Below are 13,833 nucleotides of genomic sequence, written 5' to 3' on the forward strand. Positions count from 1 at the left end.
ATATTCATATGGTCTCAGAGAATCTCTCCACTGATTATTAACTACAAAGAGGAAACTGTACCATTGCAATAGAAAGACCTGGTGGCCGTCACCTTAACCTAGAGGTCAGATTTAACACAGTGGGACAATCTCATGTTATGTGCCTTCTGATGTGATGCAGTAAGAAACACATAACATCTCCTATATAGTATTCTTTTTAAAGATGTTTAGGGAATTCCCTGGTGGTCCAGTGGTTAGGACTCTGCACTTTCACTGCCGAGGGCCCAGGTTCGATCCCCGGTCAGGGAACTAAGATTTCACGAGCTGCATGGTGCAGCAAAAAAAAAAAAAAAAAGATGTTTAATCCGAATCTAATCATAAGGAAACAATCATGCAAATCCAGAATGTGGGAAATTAGCTAAGAAAACCGGCTGGAACTCTTCAAAAATTCAGTGTCATGAAAACCATAAATAAAAATAAAATGTGAGGGGACTGGTCTAAATCAAAAGAGATTAAGGAGACTCAACAGCCTCATGTATATGTAACACTTGATGAGATCAATGACCAAAAATTTGAAACAGCTATAAAAGATATTTGGGGGACAAATGGAAAAATTTGAGTATGAACTAAATATTAGATATTAGTTTTGGGGTTTTTTTTGCGTTACACGGGCCTCTCACTGTTGTGGCCTCTCCCGTTGCGGAGCACAGGCTCTGGACGCGCAGGCTCAGCGGCCACGGCTCACGGGCCCAGCCGCTCCGCGGCATGTGGGATCTTCCCGGACCAGGGCACGAACCTGTGTCCCCTGCATCGGCAGGCAGACTCTCAACCACTGCGCCACCAGGGAAGCCCTAGATATTAGTTTTTTTAGATGTGATAATGATATCATAGCTATGTCAGAGAATGTCTTATTCTTAAGTGATGCTGGAAAACTGAGGAGTGAAGTGTTTTGCTGTCTTCAACCTACTTTCAAATGGTTCCAGAAAATATGTAATATATATATGTGTACATATATGATATACATGGATGCTTTTACATATATATGATATATATATATATATATGGCATGTATGGAGTGAAAAAATACTGATCAAAATCCAACCCATCACTTGAGGATATGGGGAGGGGGAAGGGTAAGCTGTGACAAAGTGAGAGAGTGGCATGGACATATATACACTACCAAACGTAAAATAGATAGCTAGTGGGAAGCAGCCGCATAGCACAGGGAGATCAGCTGGGTGCTTTGTGACCACCTAAAGGGGTGGGATAGGGAGGGTGGGAGGGAGGGAGACGCAAGAGGGAAGAGATATGGGAACATATGTATATGTATAACTGATTCACTTTGTTATAAAGCAGAAACTAACACACCATTGTAAAGCAATTATACTCCAATAAAGATGTTAAAAAAAAATCCAACCCATCCATCAATGTCTGGCATAAACAACCTCTTTCCAAAATCTTTCTTCATCTCTGGAAAGTCATTCAACTAACATATGTTGAGTATTTGCATAAGCAAATGCAGAGTACTAGGTGCTGAGAATATGAAAATGAGTGCCAGGTGGTCCTGGCCTCAGGTAGTGCCTAACTCTGTGAGGGGATCAGGCACGTACGCAGATAAGTGTAAAACAGCCTGCTGAGCACACTGATATTAGCTATTACTGGGCACCAAGAGAGTACAGAGGAGGAATACCTAACTCAACCGTAGATTGGTGAATTAGAGAGGACTTCCTGGAGGAGGCAACCGCCAGAGTCATAAGATAAGTAGGAGTAAAAGCCAGATTGGAGGGTGGGATGGTGGGGAGTGTGATGGAGACAAGCAGCAGCCAGGCGGAGGAGGAGAGGTGAGTTTATAAGAAGTTCATTATTGCTGGAGTGGAAGTGGAAAGCCAGCGACACTGAATGCTGACACTTGAGAGCAGACGGAGGGCTAAACCAGAGATTCCTAGCTTGGCTGCTCATTGGAATCACCTGGGGACGTTTAACAAGCTATTGATGCCTGAGTCCCGATTTAAATGGCCTGTGGTGGGGCCTGGGTGTGGGGATTTTTAAGAACTCCTCAGGTGATTCTGATATGAAGCCAAGGTGGAGAAAAAGTCATGAAACTGAGTTAAGACTTGTTTCTGAGGGAACCTTGGCAGGAGTTGGGGATTGATGGGATGCGTGGTCAGGTGGAAGGTCAGTTTGACTCCCAGGTTTGTATCTTGGTGACAGGGCGGAATCATGGTGCCACCAGCTACATTAGAAAATCGGAGTTGGGGGTAGATGAGTTTAGTTTTGACTGCACAGTACCTGTGGGACATCCAGATAGAATTGTCCAGCAGGTAGTGAGATATAATTAAGACATACAGCATCGGATATACATCAGCTGGTGGCATGAATGCCTATTGATAGTTTTTGAGCCACTGAAAGTAAATGAGATGATTCAGGGAGAAAATAAGACCTTTGAGGGTATTTGTTGTGTATAGTGTGTGTGTGTGTTGTAAGAGAGAGAGAGAAAGGAAAGAGAGGGATGTGCCAAAATGTTACCAATTTTCTGTTTAGGAGAAGGACACATGAGAGTTCTTGCACTATTCTTTCACATTTATTTGTAGACTTAAACACTATGAGAATGAAAAGAAGGAGGAGAAACAGGAAAAGGAGACAAACTAATGAGAGCTTGACCCAAGACCCAAGCAGTAGGTTTGGGGAGGAAGGTTGGAGCCATGAGAATTACAGAAATATTGGGAATCTGTCCCAGTCACCTGGAGCGACGTTAGGGAAGCAGGCCCGTCAGGATTTCCACTCCTGGTCAAAGATTATGTGATGTCCTTTCATCATGCGAACAGCGGCAACAATCACAACGACAGCACTTAAACTCACCACCCCGGGAAGCAGAGAGCCATGGAATGGTTTTGAGGGAATGAGTTTAGCTCTTCTGAGGCTCTTTTCTGACAATGAGGAGATTGGAGCAGATGTCCTCCGAGGTCCTGTTTAACCTTCTCCAAATGCATAGTCACAGTTACGCTTCCTTACTGACGCTCCTCAGAGCCATCTGACCTAAGCATTAAAGGTTTTGTCACGTGTGCCATGTCATTCTCTCAGTCCTGATTTATTTCTCCAGCCCTTTTTGGCCATCCTCTTTTGAGAGCCTGTTCCTGACCAGACGCGGTCCTCACTGAACTCTGCTCAGTAAGTGGAGCTCTAACAGCTGCCGGCCCCTGACCCGGCTGCCCCTTGACCTCATGGCAGGGCTTCTTCCCAGACTCTTGGATATTGCTTTCTATTAACAACTCTTCTGATTTTCTCTCTGTGCTAAAGCTAGCACACACTTATGATAGAAAAGTGGAAACTTTGGGAAATTTTATAGAAGAAAATTTAAATTACTCACAATTCCACCATTTCCCAGATAGCCACTATTAAAATTTTTTCCGAATGCATGAGTGTGTATGTGTGTTACATAGCTGATCTCTTATCATCTACATAATTTTGTATTCTGATTTCTTAACTTAATAACATATCTTGAGCACTCTCACGGAGGAATGGGACAGATCGCCATTCTGTAATTTTTTTGCAGTTTCACAAGCATCAGATGTCATTTAGGAAGCTCATTTTTCATAACTCTCAAAATAATGAAACATGTTTTGAGAAATGTAATGTTAAAATTCAAGGTTTAAATATATTTCTTTATCATTATATGATAATGATGTAATTATCTCCTTATATAATTAAAAGATTCACTGTTTTCATATAAAGTGTTTTCCAAATGATTTGGCAACTCTGCCCGTTTCTTCTGGTTCTGATGTAAGCCTGACCTGTTACATCGTCACTGGTACTGGGGAAACACCAAGATAGGGAAAAGACAAGAGAAAGAAATAGATTTAGAATTTCTCAGTTTATGGTACCATATCATTAATGGCAGATCTGAGACAGGCTGGGACCTGGAACCTGGGACCCTTTGCTGCAGTGCTTGCACCTGGACAAACATCTCCTCAAGCAACAGAATACAAAGAAATTATAAGGGACTAAAAATAACTGTGTACATACACACTTGGGGCAAATTATGGATACCAAGATACGAAAAGACCAAAAACCCAACTGCCACTTCTGAGGTATCGGGAGCAAAAGCAGGGTACCGCGCAAGATCCCTGCACACAGCACCGCCGAGGGGGTGGGCAGACCACCTAAGCCACTCCTCTGGCCCGACCCATGGATCCGCCCCTGCCCTTAGTCAATTTAAAGGATCAGCTCACCCCCCCATCCCCCCCCACCCCCGCCCAGGGAGCGAGCACGGGCACCTGTTACTTGTTTTTGTTCCCTCCTGCTGCGGCACAAGTCCCAATAAAGCCTTGCCTGAATTTCTCATCTGGCCTCTTATCAAATTCTATTGATTAAGGAGTCCAAGAACCCTGGTCGGTAACAGATCCGTAGAACCAGTTCTGGGTGGTGTTGGTGCAATTTGTAGGGTGTGTGTGTGTGTGTGTGTGTGTGTGTGTGTGGTGAGTGGGTAGCAGGAGAGAGCCAAGTGGGAGGAGTAAGGCAATGAATTAAATATGATAGGTGTGGAGGCACACACGGTAACTATGGAGATTCCATCTCTTCCTTTCTTACTAATGCCAAATAATAAGGTCTAATTTTAATGTACTGTGTACATGTGTGTATGTGTGTATATGACAGCGGGGGTGGGGGAGACGTGAGGAGGGATGCAGTCTAGAATCTTAAAAAAAAAAACCAACAGAATGAATCACAAGCATTTCCTAATGTCATAAGTTAATTAAATTAAAACACCCTCACAGTTGACAGATGGATATTCTTCAATGTCTCCAAGGAAGTACCCGAACCATTCACCAACTCAAGCATCTAATATTTTCATCCAAGAAGTTCAAACCACTTAATTCATCCTTATGGTCTCCCTGGGAATCAAGGAGAAAAAAGAAATTACTCTCCACCCCCTCTTTTATATATGTCTATATACACTTTCTATTATGCACTTATCTTTATAGAAAAGGAAACCGCATAAGCCAACTACACCTCTCTGAAATCACTTCTAACGCTCATTAGAAGGTGCACATTCACTTGGAATTGTTGCCTACATACTCCTTGTCTTCCTGCATTTTTTCCAAATATACACATGTTGATGACCATCACACTTACTATTTTTAATGACTATATAATATTCCATTTATTGACATGCCATCGTTTATTCAACCATGTCTTTATTGTGAGAGACTTAGGAGCTGTTTCTATATTATTTTGAGCATCATAAGTAATACAGTGATTGCATCACCGTGCAAATATTTTTTCCTTTGGGATTCTTTACCTGAATCTGATGCTGGCTTTTATTATTTCACTTTTGCTATACTATAAACATATAATAGAATCTCCATGTTGTTTGATTGATATTTACCTAATTTCTATCAATAATTTAGAATTAGATAGTTTAATTTCTATCGATGGTTTCTATCTATTTTCCTGTGTATAAGTCTATTCTTATCCTTTTCTACTCTGATCAATTGCCAAGTAGAAGCTAATGATTAGCCATATAAATTTTTATTAGATCCAGATTTTTTAGGAATGTAAACTTCTACGAATTATATTTGTCATGAATCATTTTCACATTCCGTGGTCTTCCTTTTTTAAACTTTGTTCAGTTACATTAGTTCATATGATGTATTTTTAGATGTTAAGAAGGGATTGTAGGAGAATTTACTCATGGACTCTTTCCCAATGATTTCTATTGCCCTTGGAAACCTCCATATCACCCTGGCAAGTCCTAACAACTGAATCCTCTGATATTAGGAAAAAAGCATTGGGTCAAGGTTGAAGTGGGGCCTGGGACATCCCAGGAACATGGCCTCCTCCATGGGGAACGTGGCTAAGAGCTGGACTGTCAGTCTCCAGTGTTATTGCTACTAGCACTCTGCTTTCCCACTTCCCTCTTTGTTCCAAAATAGTCATCGTGATGTCTCAGAACTAAATCTCTGGCTGTCCCTTAAACCATGTGGCTAGGGACCAGCACTGGTTATTCCCAGAGCTGCCGGTGGGTCACACAGAGAAAGGAGCAAGGACAGCGTGTTTCCGTGACTCAGGCATGCTTGCTCCTGGCCACAGCGATGACACATTTGTCTCCTTTCCCATATCCTGAGCCTGAACCAGGCGTCACGCATTTCCCTGGCTTCAGCATAGAGGTGTGAGACAGATTCTGGCTCCAAACAGAAGGTTATCTTTATGGTCATTTGAGAGTGTGTGTGTGTGTGTGTGTGTGTGTTGCCTGTCTCTCTGTATTCTCTGTTGTGTGTTGTGCTTGTGTAGCAGCCCCTTGTACACAGTCCTTGTTGGAATATGGAGTAATGGTGTTTGGAGAAATGCTTTGTCCCAGCAGCAGTGGGGAGGGAGGGTGTTCAAATGCTGAACCTCATTCACAGACCCAGTCATCCTGCTCAGCTCTGCTCAGTCTGAACGAAGTAGGTTATCGCTAGTGGAACTGAGCTCTAATTCTGCTGAGGTGTCAATAACACGACCTGGGATGAGAACTCGTTATGATGCTGAAAAGGCTGGGAGGTACAGGTGGGCTCGAGAATGCGAGGGAAGGGGGAAAGAGTATGGGAATTACTGCATTTCAAAAAAGGCATACTCTAAAGCTTTAAGAAAAAAGAATAAGTGTTTTTTAAAAAACTAAAAAGGAAAATGCTGGGCTTCCCTGGTGGCGCAGTGGTTGACAGTCCGCCTGCCAGTGCAGGGGACACGGGTTCGTGCCCCGGTCCGGGAAGATCCCACATGCCGCGGAGCGGCTGGGCCGCTGAGCCTGCGCGTCTGGAGCCTGTGCTCCGCAATGGGAGAGGCCACAACAGTGAGAGGCCTGCGTACCGCAAAAAAAAAAAAAAAAAAAAAGGAACATGCTAAGAGCTCTGAAACTCATATTACCAGTCTGAATTAGAGGGCTGCAAAAACCAGTGTTGAGGGGATGGTGAGAGAAAGCTGTTCACACATAAGCAGAGTGAGAAATTTCAAGAACAAGACACAGAAGGACAAGACTTGGGTCAAACACTGTGTAGAGAAAGAGTTCAGGAGGGTGGGTAAAGGGGGCGGGCAGGACATGGCTGTTACTGGCAGGCCTGACCCTAGGCAAAGTGGTGCACCCAGCCATTCTGCAGCCTAGCTCCCCACCAAGAGCTCTCTAAATACAATGCCACCAGTACCATTATTTGTTTAATATTTTTAATTGACTTTCTTTTTAAAACTCAAGCATCTAGTTTCATATTAAACAATCCTATCTGGGAAATCACAGGTTTGATATGCTAGTTATATATTTTTCTAATACATATTAAAATAAACACACAATTAGTAAACGGATGTATATATCTGTGAAGCACCTGAAGTAGTAAGTATTGATTGACGGTATGCACACCATTCTTTGGAAAATCCATTCTCTATTCACCGCACAGCCCATGACTTAACCATCATCATTTCTTACTGGGATTAAATGAACAGCTCCCCTTTCCTGGTAAACTCTTTCTGTCTACATCCCTTTCTCTGGGGAAAGTGTTGACCGACTCTTCAAGTTTCAACTTGGCCTTCACTTCCCGAGGAAATTCACCCCCACCCCCACCTGCTGCCCCACTAGACTGGGGAAGATTTCCCTATCATATGATTCCATAGTTCCCCCTCTTTATTTATTCACCAACTATACTTGCTACTATCTCTTATTCTGTTATTCAGCCCTTCATTGGAGGTAAATTCTGCCAGGGCAAAGAAACGATAACCTTTTTCTTTCTTTCTTTTTCTTTTCTTTTTTTTTTGCCACGCCATGGCTTGCAGGATCTTAGTTCCCTGACCAGGGATTGAACCCAGGCCCCAGCAGTGAAAGCACCAAGTCCTAACCACTGGACCACCAGGGAATTCCCATGATAGCCTTTTTCATCATTCTGTTATCAGGGCCTACCACATTTTCAAGTACACTGTAGCACTCAATAAATAGTTGAATGAATCAATTCTACTGTATAGCACCTGTGGGCAATACTCCCTTTTATCAAAATCTTTTCTCAGCTGACTTTCAATTTGTAAAATATTTAGATATTTAGATTTAGATATAAAAGAACTATAAAAGTCAAGTGCATAACTGGTCTGTTTGTACGGGCCAGCTAACCGGTGAGATATTTCTCTGCAGAGGATCTGCTCAGAGTTCCTCAAATCACACGTGTATGGTGGAGTCATATGTTTTGCTTTAAAATAGAGAATCAGTGAGTGGGGTGGTTGACAGCTATCTCTGGGCTTGGACTACTGGGTTTCAGTCCCACTTTCTAGCTGGGTAAACTTGAGCAAGTTATCTAATTTCCCATGACTCAATCTTCCCATCTGTAAAATAGGTATAAAGTTATACCTACCTCCTAGCTCTCTAAATGTTTTCAGTGTGGTGCCTGGTACATAGTGAGCACTCAGTAAGCTATCATTACACCTTCCAGATGCCTTTCTCTACATGCACTCCAATTTGTTAATATCTCTTCTAAAGTGTAACCAGTCAAAATTAAACCCCAAACTCTGTTTAGTCTGACCAGGCAAAAGGTGCAAGGGGCCAACACCACCAAAGATCTAGACATTTTACTTATTTTAATACATTCTAAGACTACACTGTTTTTGTTTCTTAGCAGCCATATCATACTGTTGAGTTATATTGACCTTGCATTTAATAAAACCTTCAGACCTTTTTGTGTGAATTTCTGTCCAAATAGCACTTAACCTTCCTGTCTCTAGGCAGTTGATTTTTTTTTTTAAACAGATACAGAACTTTTAAATTGTTCCTATTAGTTTTCATTTTGTTGGTTTGGACCCAGTGTTTTAGCTCATACAGATCATTTTGAAGTTTGATGACATTCTATTATCATATTTGTCATCATTCTTAGATCTACGTCATCTGTAAGTTTGTTAAATAAGTCTTTTATTTATTTATTTATTTATTTATTTTTTGGCTGCGTTTGGTCTTCGTTGCTGCGTGCAGGCTTTTCTCTAGTTGCGGAGAGCGGAGGCTACCCTTCGTTGCGGTGCACGGGCTTCTCATTGTGGTGGCTTCTCTTGTTGCGGAGCAGGGGCTCTAGGTGTGTGGGCTTCAGCAGTTGTGGCATGCGGGCTCAGCAGTCGTGGCCCGCGGGCTTCAGAGTGCAGGCTCAGCAGCTGTGGCGCACGGGCCCAGTTGCTCCGCGGCATGCAGGATCCTCCCGGACCAGGGCTCGAACCCATGTCCCCTGCATTGGCAGGTGGACTCTCAACCACTGCGCCACCAGGGAAGTACTTAATGTTATATTTGAATCATCCATAAAATTGTTGACCAGAAAAAGGCCAAGGGCAAAATCAATATAACTTTAGGAAAGTCTCTGTAAATCAGCATCAATGGACCAGCAGCATTCTTCATATGTAATCCATTCAGGGTACAAGTTTCCACCTGGTCTATAATCATTCTATAAAGAAGACAAAAATTACCACTTCTTAATAAAGATGTCTGCAGGACTTCCCTGGCGGTCCAGTGGTTAAGACTCCGGGCTTCCACTGCACGGGCCGCAGCTTCCCCTGGTTGGGAAACTAAGATCCTGCATGCCACTCAGCATGGCCAAAAAATAGGAAAAAAAAAAAAAAGAAGTCTGCGAAAATGGGGCTCTAAGGATGTTTGCTGAGGTACTGTTTGTAAGAGCAAAAAATAGAAAAAAAAAAACCCTTAATGTCCAATGAGTCATTAATTAACTAACACATTTTTGTACAAACTTTCGATGAATTATTCTTTGTCATTGCAAAATAAAAAAACAGAATTCTGCAGATTCATGGTTTCCAAACTTATTTTTAGCCATAGATATTGTAGAAATTTGGTGGGGTTTTCCCTCTAGTATTTATTCACTCTTCTAATAATATCACTCTGACTTTCTTCGGGGAAAATTTCCCTTTCTCACTGGGTACTTTTAGTGAAACTATCTAATAAGGTATCTTTTGCTTCCCTAGCCAGAGGGTGTATACCTGGCCCCACCTAGGACAGTTGGGCTGGTTCTGTCTTCTAGCACATAAAGGACCAAAGAAAAGTTGGAACTGATGCATCACAGCAGTCATGCCCTGATCCAAATGGCTATTAATTCCTGCTGCCAGGAGCCCAGAGCTCCCCTGGCTCCTGCCCTTTCTGATTCTGATTTTTCACCTATGCTTTTTATTTGGTGAACTACCCATAACTTTCTAACGAATTGCATTTTTCTTAAGTTATCCAGTTTTAGTTTCGGTTGCTTACAATCAAAAATTCTAACTCTAGCATCCTTAAAAAAATTTAAAGACATTTTAAAAATCCCAATACGTAAAACAAAATAAAACAAGAGTGCTCTTGCGTATGGGAGGTTTACCCAGTTGGCTACCCCTTGCCTGTACAACAAACTGATAAGGCTCTAAGTGTAAAATGTCATCTTTCATGGGTATAAAATCTTCTCTCTTTGTTGATATAAAAAACAACAAAGAGCCCCATTTTCGTAGACTTTTTTTTTTTCCCTATTTTTTGGCCATGCTGAGTGGCATGCAGGATCTGTCTCTATATCCTACAAGTTCTTTTCACTGTTTATTTGTTTTGTGTTTTGTTCTCTTTCATGTTAGATGCTTTTCTTAAAGGTCTGATTGGCTGATAGTTTATCTTTAAAAGCAACTCACTAAAATGATTATCAGAAATGTAGATGCTCACGGTTTGTACCTGTTTTTAACTCTACCCTTTACATCTGAGGTTCTTAGTGCCTTTGATTCCTGAGCCTTTCCGGGCTTCTGTTGCCTAAATTGTCTTTCATTGGCATCTTCTGTAGGCACCTGCTTTCAGCTTATTTTTCTCTGCCAAATCAGTTATCACTCGTCAATTTATTTTTCATCTTCCAAACATTTGTTGTCATTATTGATCCTTTTATCTCCTCTCCTAATCTCTTTATCCTTATGAATTTTTATCTTTCTTGTTCCCTTAGTGTAATTTTACTGTTTTTCAGTGGAAAGGAAGCAAAGATAATAGTTGGGGGTTATTAAACTAGAAAACTATCTACCTTTTCTATAATTACCATGTTTTATTTTTACACTAAAAGCAAATAAAGATATTTTAACTCTAAAGTTAACAATTTTTATAACAGTCTCATGTTGTCCACCAATGGTCTGCAAATCTATCAATTGATTCAAAAAGGAAAAAAAAGATGGGTACTATGATTTGTCCTTAACAAATTCATACTGGCTCCAGCTGTTCACTTAATTACTTTTTAGGTGTTCACAGCAAGCAATTCTGTTTAATCAGGGGATTCTATTAATTGTCAATATTCACCACCAAGCTGGTAATTAGCAGAACCTACTCTTTCCTTTCATACAAGGTCAACCCAGTTTCAAGTCCTCTCTAGTTTCTCATGAATTTTTAAAGTTTATTGATAGCTACTTTGCAATCCGTTTTCCAAGTCTTCTTAGCATCTTAGGAAGAAATTTGTCTAGACATGGGGTTTTTGGTAATTAATTTTAAATAAATTAAAAAATTTTAAACATATTAAAATAATTAACTTTATTAAATTACTTTGCCTACCTTAGGCTTTAATTCTCTCTTTGCAATGTTTGTTCTAAATCCTTTGCATTTAAGGACTACAGTAGACTTTTCCTGGGGGGAAAGGAGTGGGACCACCTAGCATCTAAACACCCTTCTTATCTGAGGGAATCCAAAAGATGTGGGAGACAGAGCTCCACCTCCCACTGAGGAAACCAAAGGGGACAGCTCTCCTTGTTCTCCACCAAAAGTATTAGCATGTGATCTAGGCTCAGTGAGCCAGATGCTACTGCAAAGGATTTTTAATATTGAATGAGGAATGTGAAGACACAGAAGGTGAGAGGTTTTATTTGTTGTCATTTCGATGGTAGAAGAGTTTAGAGTACAGATGTGGGGAGGGGGCATCCTTTGTCTGTGACACCAAGAGTGACAGCAGCCAGCAGTGGCGGTGCCAGTGATGGTGGCCTTATTCTGGTGGCATGATCTTGATTGTATTTGCATGCCCAATCTCTCTTTGTTCCTGGCTGGGTTTTGATCTTCGCCTTCCCGTTGACTCTGTGATCCTATACCATTCCAAGGAATTTCTTTTCTAAGTTAGCCAGAGTTAGTTTATGTTATCTGGACCAAGATCTTTGAGTAGTACAGAGAAATTGGTGCTGGGAGATGGTTGCAGGCAACAGAACCTTGGGGAAATGGATGAGACAGGGAATCTGCTAGCTGGTTACTTAATACCAAGAGCAGAAAATATTCTGTTAGTCTATAGGGATGATATGTCCGTGACATAAAATGGTAGCAAAAATTAAAAGATAAATAAAGTCTCTGATTGCTGCTCATTAGAAGCAACTATTTGCTCCTGCCAAACCAGGAGAGTCAAAAAGAATTAAAGGACTATAGGATGGTGTCACTTCTTTTGTTGCATCTAGTTTACTTAAACAAAAATAAATGACAAGCTCAAATCCTTAAATTTTCAGATCATAGTACAAATTGTAATGTTTTCTAAGACTGTGCAAAAAAGAAACTCATTTCTTACAGCTGCATGACCGAGATAACTGAAAGCCAGACTCCATCAGTTGTCAAATTACAAAGTCCACTGAATTTACGGCCTCACCGGGTCTCTTATGTGAAAGTTAGGGCATTGATCAGGAAAGTGCTGCACCTCAAGAACTACAGTGGGGATATAGGTGAATATCTGAAGAACTCGGGGAACCCTGTACCCCTAAACCTCACGGAGCCTCCATCACCAGCCCAAACAGAATCTGCCATATCTAATGAGGTTATTATTGCTTTACATGAAGATCCACCGATGGGAGTTACCTTACTGAAGGAAGCCAATTATCCTGTGTTCTACTCCCTTCACTCCTCATTATCTCCAAACATTTGACTAAAATTAGGTACCAGCACACCCAGGGGGCCAATTATAAGGTATAAACTGGGATTAGGGATCGGCACATACTGTGGATAAGGCACACACACATACACAGATAGATGCACACACCAAGATTTGCTAATTTACATGAAAATGGGGGAAACACACATGAGGATGGATTTTCTAAGGAGGAAAAAACAAAACTTAGATTCAGGCTGAATTTATCGACAAGGGTGCATTTGCTAGAAATTTGAATTTAACATCTTGGCTTGAGTAGTTGGAAGTGTTTCTAAATATTTTCTTAGTGGGTTGCCTAAAACCTAGTCACAATAGAGAATGCTAAACAAAGCTGAGGTACAATGTGGTATAATGTTGAGGAAGAAATTCAAAGACATTGGAAGATAGAAATATTGGAGGGCATTTATCATGTCTTCTTTCTATGTCTCTAAGGAGGCCCAGAAAAAGCTCATGAAAGAAATCTTTGTGAGTGCTTTAGTGGCTACTCTAAGTAGGCCAGGAATGCCTGTGATATGCTACAGATGAAAAGCTCCTCCCCCTCTTATTTCAATCACAGTGGAGAGATCCTGGCTCAGCAGAGGCTATACGGGCACTTAATTGCCAGTGATATGGGGACATAATTTCCATCTGGGGCAGCAAGGTCAGCATGAAGTTTCAGACCTTCACTTTTTTTTTTTTATCATGGGTCCTCAGTACCAAAATAAATAATTGGCCACTGGGATCCCATTTGATTTAAAATGTATTTTTAAAAATCAATAATATAAAAATTATTATTTTGAATAAATAATTCAAAAATTTCAAAACCAAACTCAAATCAAAAACATTTGATTCAAGTCAATACAATAGAGTGACAGCCCCACATCCAATTACTAGATCCAAGATTCCATGAATAAAGGGAAAGCCTGGGTACTTTTGAGGAACAACACTGCAGCCACCACAAGTAAAACAGTTTATATTTCCTCTACCCTTTCCCAAA

General features: G+C 41.1%; 1 non-coding gene across 1 annotated transcript; it reads left to right on the top strand.

The window, feature by feature from the left end:
• Window positions 1-215: 215 nt before the first annotated feature.
• Window positions 216-288, top strand: TRNAE-UUC. The gene has a single exon. It is a non-coding gene; the product is annotated as a tRNA-Glu (tRNA).
• Window positions 289-13,833: the final 13,545 nt, after the last annotated feature.

This window comes from Phocoena sinus, chromosome 13, assembly GCF_008692025.1.
Source record: "Phocoena sinus isolate mPhoSin1 chromosome 13, mPhoSin1.pri, whole genome shotgun sequence".
Classification (NCBI taxonomy): Eukaryota; Metazoa; Chordata; class Mammalia; order Artiodactyla; family Phocoenidae; genus Phocoena; species Phocoena sinus.